The sequence below is a fragment of the Lepeophtheirus salmonis genome, chromosome 6 (genome assembly GCF_016086655.4).
Source record: "Lepeophtheirus salmonis chromosome 6, UVic_Lsal_1.4, whole genome shotgun sequence".
Classification (NCBI taxonomy): Eukaryota; Metazoa; Arthropoda; class Copepoda; order Siphonostomatoida; family Caligidae; genus Lepeophtheirus; species Lepeophtheirus salmonis.
The window spans coordinates 18,761,208-18,771,443 of NC_052136.2; positions in this window are offsets into that span (position 1 = coordinate 18,761,208).

A 10,236-nucleotide genomic window follows, 5' to 3' on the forward strand; every position below is an offset into this window, starting at 1 on the left:
GCAACTTTTCCGCTCTACTGATAATCGAAATTTGAAAAAAGTTTGAAACCCAATTTTACTTGTCAAAGTTAATATAATATGAATTTTTTGGAGGAATTGTGTTATACTAACATGAAAAAACATTTTAGGTTAAAATTAGACTTTCCAGCCAAGAACTAAACATAAAAATAATCTAACATTTCAACAAAACGATCACAAAATTATATAAAACAATCGCAAACTAAATATTTCAAAACTTATTTATCGATCTGTTGGTTTCCTTCAATGAAAGTGTTAATCCCTCCGAACAATTATTTTTAGACTAGTCATGTATCTATCCAAATTGGATAGTTTGTATTTTACTATTTAAATAGCAAGAAACCCCCCCCAAATCCTTGGTATTTTCAAATAATATTGAATGAAAAATGTAATTAGGGATAGCAAGGAGTGTGTTTAGGTAAAGCACGCCCAGTGAGCCCTCTAGAGACTAAAGTACTCCCTCCCTCATCTCATAAAATGATTATTTTTTTCTCAAACCCTTATTATTATTTTTTTATTCTTTAGAGCAAAACAGATTATATTATTAGAGCAAAGTTTGTCTGTTATTCGATAGCTATTTACTCCGAGCAATACCGTTACATACCGTTAATTACCTATTCAACTTCATTTTCAAAAAGGAGGTTTATTGTAATAATATTGTGATAACTTTATCTTAAATTGACATCCATAAAGAGTGTTTTTGAGGTGGGTATTTATTTAACAACTTTTCCCTATAAAATGAGATATTTCTTCACTTTCTTGATTTATTTTTCTTGGTGACCAGAAGCTTCGCCCAGGAAGTCTTGCACTTTGGTATTTTTGCCCTCATATATATATATATAGCCTTCCTTCACTTAAAGTTCTTTGCCATTCAATATTTTACAGGACAATTGAATTCCCAAATGAATTCAAGGGTCCTCTTCAAATTCAATCATTAAGGATTCCAGTTCCAGAGCTTCATATAGTAACTTCAACGTTAGAAAAAGGCGGCAGTATGTCTCCCGCAATTTAGATGGAAGTCATGCGAAAAGAAAAGGTATAAAATATACATGTTCGAGAATCCCACCAACTGCTCCAAAATTTAATATAAAATCCTCATCAAATTGCCCATTGTCAAATATCAAGAAGTAATCTTCATTAAATTGCATTGTGAATTCTAGAATAAATGCAAAAATGTATCAGAAATTACTTCAGGGTGAGGGAAGGCCATTTTAATCTTTAAATTATATGTGTGCATACATATTTTTCTCATACTATAGATATGAAGGTAAAATTTCCCAAGACGAAAATTCCTTGGGCAATACATCCTAAAGTCATTCTTTTTGGAGCTATTTATGAGCCTCTGAAGAAAAAGCATCAATTTTCTAGTTGAAACAAAGATTCGAATTCTCAACATGATCAATGTATTATAAAGATGGTTTTAAAAGCTTTTAACACACAGCCTTAAAAATAAATTCAACGCCAAGCTTCAAACAATGAATAACAACAAATTTACAACTCTAGCAATTAATTATACATACATAGATATATTGCCTCAATCTCCTGCAATAAATCTATTATTTTGATTCCTCTAAGTAGAATTTGGATACGGCTAATTAGGATGATAATTTGATTAATTTTGACAATAAAGACTGTAATAATATAAACTTTACATAATGATAATCTTATCTAATACAAATCTCTTATGGCAACAGATGGTATTAATTATCCACCGAGCATATAATTAAACTAAGACTAGAGTAGTTATAATATAAACACAAACATATTCTAATACATATGTAATCTATATCCTATAGATCAGTGCTTCTCAAACAGTGTACTTTTTATTACACATATTAATACAATTTAATGATTTATTACTCAGTTTGAGTAGTTTTCAGAAAATTGACGGTTTTAGTAGAGTCAAGTGGCGTCGCTATCCCCTTTTTTGGGGGAGGATTTGATATCCCTTGAAATTTCTGATGCACCCCCAAAAAAAAAAAATACCATATCTTATAGGAGGAAATAGTAATTTCGTAATTCCTGCCATCTATTTTAAACTAAGTATATCTTGTTCATTATTAGTCATATCGAATTATACGATCAGGCGCCGAAAAGGTGTGAGTGTATACTACGAACGCTTTCCAGACAGTAACACGCATGGCCGGTTCAGTCGTAAAATATCCCACGTAGATTACGGAAGTCTCAAAGGAAGAAATTCGCCATATTTCATATTTTTTAAACCAGAAAGGAAAAATGCTTCTCCTTAAATTATGATGCAATTATTGACTGCCCTGATAATGTTTTATAGAACATCTCTACTGACATCATAAAATGTAGCCTTAAATTGGACACTTTTATAAATATAAACATATTTTAAGTATATAATTTAATCCCAATTTTTTATAATAACAAAAAAATATCGAATAATATAATGATGGTATAAGTTATTTGTATGGAAAATGACTATGAGTTGTTACAAAACAGTGGTTCCCAGCCTGTGGGTCGTGATCACAATTGAGGTAATATTGGACCTATTTAAGTAACCAGGATTTATCGCAAACTTCACTATGTTGATAATAACATATCTCTTAAAATAGGTCAAGCGTAGAGGAGATGTTAACACTGAAGCGGGATGTTTTGAAAAAAAAAAAAAAAAAAAAGTTTAGGGATTAGAAAAGGAGAAACGGCTGATACTTACACTCGTTCTTCTTTTTTGTTCATTATTTAATAAGGGGTGGGCGTGTTAACATCTATCTCTGAAAGAAGCATTCTTACCCTTCTTTGGTGTAAATCGATTTTATAAAATAAATATATATGATTTAAATATAATTATAATATATTCATTGTACTAATACAATTTTAAATGTAGAATAGCAGAAATTAATTTTCCCCTTCCAAATCAAAAAAAACAGGCAGCTGATATTAACAGGGGTCTTAATTCAAATGTAACATAATTCTCGCTCTACCCCCCCACCTTCTCCTCCTGCTATTAGAAAAAATCATCTCTTGTCATGGACAAAGTAGCATTAATACTCTTCAATACGCCCATTAATTAGGTTCATTATATTTTTTAGCGTATAACAGCTGTAAAAGGTGCCTTGAAGGTGCCCCTCTAAAATTGACAGATATAAAGCCACATTTCCTTCTTTTTTTTTTTTTTTTTTGGAAATGAGAATATAGATATCCTATCTATATGTTAATTCTAAATTCTGAAAAACAGGAGTTGGCCGTGGGCACTTTGCCTCCTCGTTCCAAGGCCCCTTTTAAACAACATCCGTGAAGGTCTGATAAAGTAATAAGGATTATTAGAAGGATTTGAAAGTGAAAAAATGTGTTTCACAAATTACATTTGAACCATTAAATGTATTTATACGATTTTATATATATTTGGAGAAAACAGATTTTCCCATATCTAATTGTGAATTAGATTTTCATAGTTTATTCGTAATTCTAAAAATGACATTAGGAAGTCATTGATAATAATTTTTTATTTGATTATAATAATGTATGAGGATATGTTAAGGTTTCTGAAATAGGGGGGGTCGGAGGTTAAAGGTGTGATTTGTAGTGTTGGATCAACCTTTAAAAAACTATGACGACAGCAATCAAGTTGTGATTGATTTTGTCAGTCCAAGGACCCATCTTTATTGGTTTTTCATCTCTAACAAATGGGATGATAAGTCCCAGACTAAACATAAAACAAAAACAAGGGTTTTTTCCTTCAAAATTCATTGTATTTTTATAAGCCATTGCTTAGTTTGAATAGTATTTTTCCCCCATCAACAGCAGTGTAAAATTAAAACACAAAATTGGTTTTGATCCATTGTTTTGGAAATAACTTAAGTTTTGTCACACTTTGCACAATAACTCATGAACTAAGGAACAAATTATCATGACATTCTGATAGCTGTCTTTTGGGGTTGGTACTAAATAAAAATGAGGCAAATTAAAAAAAGAAGGCAATCTATGTGTGAAGGCTGGGACTTTTTAGCGCATGGATTACGTCACTTTACCTATTAAAGTTTCATCAATAGTAGCCCTTTGAAGGATCTTGAAAATATCTCATTATGTGCAAGAGGTTGTGAGTTTGTCTCTTATGGAGTATCAGCGGGGGGAAGGATTCGGAGTCGATCCATGAACTGAGGGATGACCTCATATGTGGAATGGATCGATTCTCATTGGCTTGTACTCATCCTGTAATGTATCACGGCTCTTTCTTGAATCTATGATGCACCATAGAAATATAATTACTTTCAGGAATACCCTGTACAGGAGTCGTTAAGTGCAAATCCGTAATATATCTGGATTTGACTGTACATTTTTGAAGTGTGTATTTTTCATATACAATTGATTTTTTTGTTTAGATTGCTAATTCAATTCACACCTTTGTAAGGACAAGATCTCCCCACGTGTTCTTATGATAATTAGATAATGATAATTAATTATCATGTTAGTAACAATCAAAATTTGGGACCTATTTGATTTTTAAAGGCTTTAAATGCCAGTCAAATTTATCCAAAACGACCTTTCTGACTATAATCTATATTAATAAAGCAATGTTTATATGTACAACTCTTGAAACCAAATGAATCCATTTTTGATCTAGAATCAATGTAGCACAGAGCGTGTACACAGGGTTCAGTATATATTGTACTCCCTGAAGTATACATAACAATGTACTCGTATTAATGAAATATTTCATACATCGAGTATGTAAATGTATAGATTTAAATATCTTTATTTTAACTGAGTAAAAAGGATCATTCCTTTAATATAAAAAAATAAAAACTTTCCACGTCGAGGTTGCCAGAAGGAAAGGTAGACGCATTAAAGAAATTAACGGCCATGGATCCCAAGCGACCTGTGAGTAATTGAAAAGGTAAATATTTAGAACCCTTGTCTATTCGCACTGAGTTCTTCAATCCCCATAAACCTACAGGTAGTTTATTGATCCAGTCTTCTTTTTCTTCCAGTATTCATGGTAAAAAGCCCAGTCTTAAATGATCTGTGGAAACGTTCTATGAGTCCGTTGGAATCTCAATGATACGAGGTTGTGTTCTTCCTTGCAATCCCAAGTGTCCTCAAAACACCCATTCATAATGAACTTTGTGTTCCTCAGTCAGACAAAATGGTTTCTAGAACTCTAAAACTCAAAATGCAACCACTCAAAAAATTCATGAAAAACTCACATTTTTCATGGGAGAGGATCATACCAGCTGTTTAAAGTCTTGATAATACCACGTTCAACGTTTTCCAATACTCATCTATCGACTCCAATGCGACAAGTATATCATCAAGGTACACAAACACATTTAGAATTCCTCGTAGAATTGATTCGATGAGTCTTTGAAATGTTTGAACAGCATTTTTAAGACCAAAAGGCATCCTCAAATATTTATATAAACCAAATGGCGTAATGATTGAAGCTTAAATCTATCGCCGATAATTTTGGAAAACTTAAATTTGGACCTAATATTTTAAAAGTATTGCAAATTGTCCTCTCCAAATTTTGTTTTTCGACCAACTTTAATATATAAATCATTCACCCCAGACATGAAGGAAGGACTCCAACAAGGGTCCATCCATTTTAATCTTCACAAAAATTGTTAAATAAATATATAATATCCTTCGGTATTCTAATGTATATTGCGTTATTATTACATCTATGACGTAAAGGCGCCTATATAATTACAATATTTAAGAAAATACAAAGAAAGACAGAGTGATTTATCATCATTTTTGTAAAACAAGGCTGAGTGTTTAATGTTCCTGCTAAACCCTATCCTTGGAGTTTTCATTGAGCTAAATAACTATTTATTAATTAAATAGAAAAGAAAAACTATTTCGGCAACATTTGTAGTATCTCTAACAAAATGAAAATATATGTGCATTAAGGTGTCTCAATATTGAGGAACATAATGCTAAAGAGTAAATAAATTTACTCATGAATGATTAAGTTTTGTCATTGGCTCAGAAAACAAGTTTGAAGCTATTTCAGCTGGATTGCAATATATTTAGAGGCCTCGAAAAGCAAAGAACTCCTTGGGATTTATTCAAAGGTATGGGGTTATTGAAAAACTATAATGGATTACTTTTGTATGATTACAGGGTTCTCTGCAGGAAGTAGACTGCTAAGCTGTATCCTCCCACAAAATAAAGAATTTTTTACTTTTTACTAGAAAATTTTAAATCTGAAATTTGATTTATTTTTTTATTTTTAAAATCCAAAATCCAATTCTGCAGACGCCCCTGGATTAATTATTACTCTATTTTTTAACTGAGAATGTCTGTGTTTGAGTCCTCGAATCACAGTCAAACCAATTGATAGTTTTTGTTGAAATTTTTCATCTAAGTTTTTTAGGATCATAAAATGGTTTAGATAACAATTTATTTGGCCTTAAACACTATGGTGGTCTTAAAATAGCATTTTTCTAAAAACGAATGTTTTGACTAACAAACAACTATTTCATATAAAACAAAAAACAAAGCCCGTCCAATTTTAAAAATGAGTCTCGCTGCATGTTGGTATGAATCATAGCACACTTTTTTTAAAGGAGATTATAAGATTTAGAGAACAACAAATTACAAGAGAATATAACAAAGAATTTTAATAATTTTATGAAAGATGAGCAATGATAGTTCAACTTGAAAATTTTTTCTTCTTTAAATTTCTTGATGTCTCGGGTAAAGTCTAGGACTATACAATCCTGACTGTAAGTACTAATTTGCGACACATCCAAATGTTCAATAGAGTCATTTGTTATCAGATATTGACGATAATTTCTCATAATACGTACTAGAGATTGGACGGATCTTGGACCCAGATCTGAAGTACCAAAAGTTCGGGTACCCAAAATTAAGCCGAGTATTTACGTCTCAGGGTGTCTGCAGAGGGCTTAAAGGGATGTAGCATCCCCCAACCCAATTATAGGATTTTTGCTTTTTTACTAGAAAATTTAATTTTTTGAAATATTTTCCACAAAAAATTCAATATTTGAAATTTTCTTCCAAAAAATGTAATGTTTGCTTACCAGCTGTGGAATTTTGATTTTTTTTTGTCCAAAAAATTATTTTTTGTGAATAGCTAAGCACTTTTGAAATTTTTTCAGATTAGCTATGAATTTTTGAAATTTTAATCCAAAAAATTAAATATTTTAACTTTTTTTGTAAATACCTGTGGATGGTTGAAATTTTTTGACAACAAAAAATTATTTTTTTTAACAGCTGTGGAATTTTGAAAAAAAAATAATATTTGAAATTTTTTTTCAAAATATCTTAATTTTTGATTTCTTATCATTAAAAAAAATCAAAATACAAAGCACTCCTAGAAAAAGCCCAGATCCGAGAAAATGTGGATCTGTCCTATCTTCTTTCCATACTCAATTTCGGAGAAAAATCATTTGAGTTGCCTTTGTTTGACAGGCCAACCATCTGTATTGATCTCTATTTATGAAACACCCTAATAGCCATGTATAAGGATGATAATCCATTGCTTTTATTTTAGACATAGAAATAAAAAGAGAAAATGTAAACATTTGGGTAATTACATATTATATTTCGAGGCACACACTACAAAGATGTTTAATTTTATATAGGTATGTACAGTGCACACGATGATTAACGGATCTTTTGCCAAAAAGAAACGAAGATATTTAACAGACAACGTAATAAAAAAATATAAATGAGGTGAATCTTAATTATACTTGCAAGAAAGCTTTTGGCAAAAGTTTTTTATTAAGTTCAAATAGGGTGGACCCTAAATACTGTAAAGAGTTAATTCAATCTCAAAGTAGAAAAAATTGTGATAAATTACAGGGGGGGTAGAATTTTGTACAAATGAATTGAAGACAAAAATCGAATTTATCTTTGAGTACAGATCCCAAAACAAATCAAAAAATTTCTCTCAGTCATCTGAATTCTGAAATATCTGGGACTATACATTGTTATACTATTACCCTTCATTTTGTACCCTTAAAACAATCCCCAAATTAAAAGTAGGATTAATAAAACTTATATATAAGTGTTTTTATAGACCAACAAGTGTTATTATTGACTCTGTATCTTGTTCTGAACTCGATATATTTCCATTTTTAGGCTGAAAAATAATAATAAACGACACTCTTCTTTAGACACTTATAACTTATTTATAAAACATAGTGATGCAGAATATCATAGCTGATATTATTGCAAAATATTCAATATATAATTTTTTTTTAAAATATAAATTTAAAAATATGCATCCTCAAGGATTTTTGTATTTTTAGTTAATCCCATATTAAAATATATAGATTATCTACTCATCGTGAATGGATCGCTTTATTGTTTCGATCCTGGTATCTCATTCCCAAGAAAGGAGTCCACTCTACTACCTTATGAGGTCTGGTAGTTTTCCTATGATGAGTTATCGTCCCTGGTGGAATTCGGAGTCCGAATTCGAACATCTCTTGAAAAGGATGATCAAGTTAGGAAGCATGTTCCTGCGATTCCCTCGATCTTCCTTTCACGAGGAATGAAAGTCAGGATTTTGGCATTGAAATTGGAAAAAATATGATGATAATGAAATTTTTTGTACAAAATGAGGTTTCCCTTTGTTTTCGATTGATTGTGATCATAGCTTGCTTATAACAATTATTGATAATTTTTCAAATACAAGAGATGGATAGTTAAGAGATAAATGATATTTATCATTTTGTTGAAGCTTGGCGTTCCTCTTACATTGTTTTCTTTTTTCTATGCTCAAGTTTTTTCTATTAGGGATCTATTCAACCTCACATAATGTTATAATTTTGGTTAATAAAAGGTCTGATTCACCTTGTAGTATCTATTGGATGCAAAAACTGGTGTCAATTATGGTATAGGTGGCCATGAGCCGTTCTGATAATGTACACTTTAACCAGGCTTGTAAGCGCTCCATTCAATTATTTTTTCAGCGTTCAAAAAATATTTATGTTCCTTTCAGCGTTCCAATCATAAGGTAGTATGATATACATTGCACAACAGCAAATCCCAACTTTCACGTTGATGGTGTCAGGGACGCCTCATTAGAGAGAGCTATGTTTTGAAATTTTTTAACAAAATAATTCAGTGAATATTAGCGTTCAAATGAGCTACAACTGACTAAAATCGGTTCATTCTTTGTCAAGATGGAGACCAAAAGGCAAAGTATAGGCGATTTTATTCGTACCCAGCACAGCACCACGGTAAAGAAAAACTGGACGATGGACTAGTCGAGAAATTCCAGGAACGACCACTAACTTTCCTCGCAATGAGGTTCCCCGGTCAATCAGACTAAGTTCCCAGCCTCTGTAATGATACTGTGAATCGTTGCAATGGTTCGAGGATAATTTTTGCAGATTTCTGGAAACAAGATTTGTGGCCTCCAACCTTGCCCCAAATGAATCCTTTCCACTATAGTATCTGGTGCTATGTCGAAAGTAGGCCTCTGTCATCCCCTATCCTATCGTTGACGCGGCAAAATTAGTCTCCCAAGCGTTCGTCTTTGCTTTTTTGAGCCCTTCAAATCATATTTTAAAAAATAAAAAATATATACTTTGATTTGTAGATTTTTTTAAGTATTATTGGAACGGAACGCTAAAATCTCATTTTTAGCGTTCAGCGTGCAAAAAAAACAAAAATATATTACGTTACGTACATCGAACGAACGTTCTGTTCACACGCCTGACCTTAACTTTGTGCCTTAGAGGTGCAAACTTAATAGCATTGAATACGTGGATACCATCTTTATATAAGTCTCCAGCTATGTGCTTATTCGTACTTCAAGTGAAATATTTGTACCTTTCAAGAGGATGGTACTCACTCTCTCTTGTCTAATATGATGCAAAAGTTGTATGAGACTCATTACTGTAGCTTTTTGAGCAGCAACTTTTAGACTGTAGACAGTCCGAATTTGAATCTCCAGGCTTTAGCGTCTGCTAAAGGCACCCATGTACATACTTCCAACGGAGAATTTAACACTACGGCGACTGATTAAATAATGATCAAAAAAAAAAAAGGGCCCATGCAACAACTGTTATTTTTTCCTAATTTTTTAAAAGTAGTTTTTTGAATACAAACTACTCAAATCTATCTTTGTTGTAAATTGTTTTAAAAATTTATAATAAAATTAATATAAATGAATTTAAATATAATTATAATATGCTAATTGCTAATGCTATTTTAAATGTAGAAGGTACTCTTCTTTGTAACAGTAATTCATTTTCTCCCCCCCAAATATAT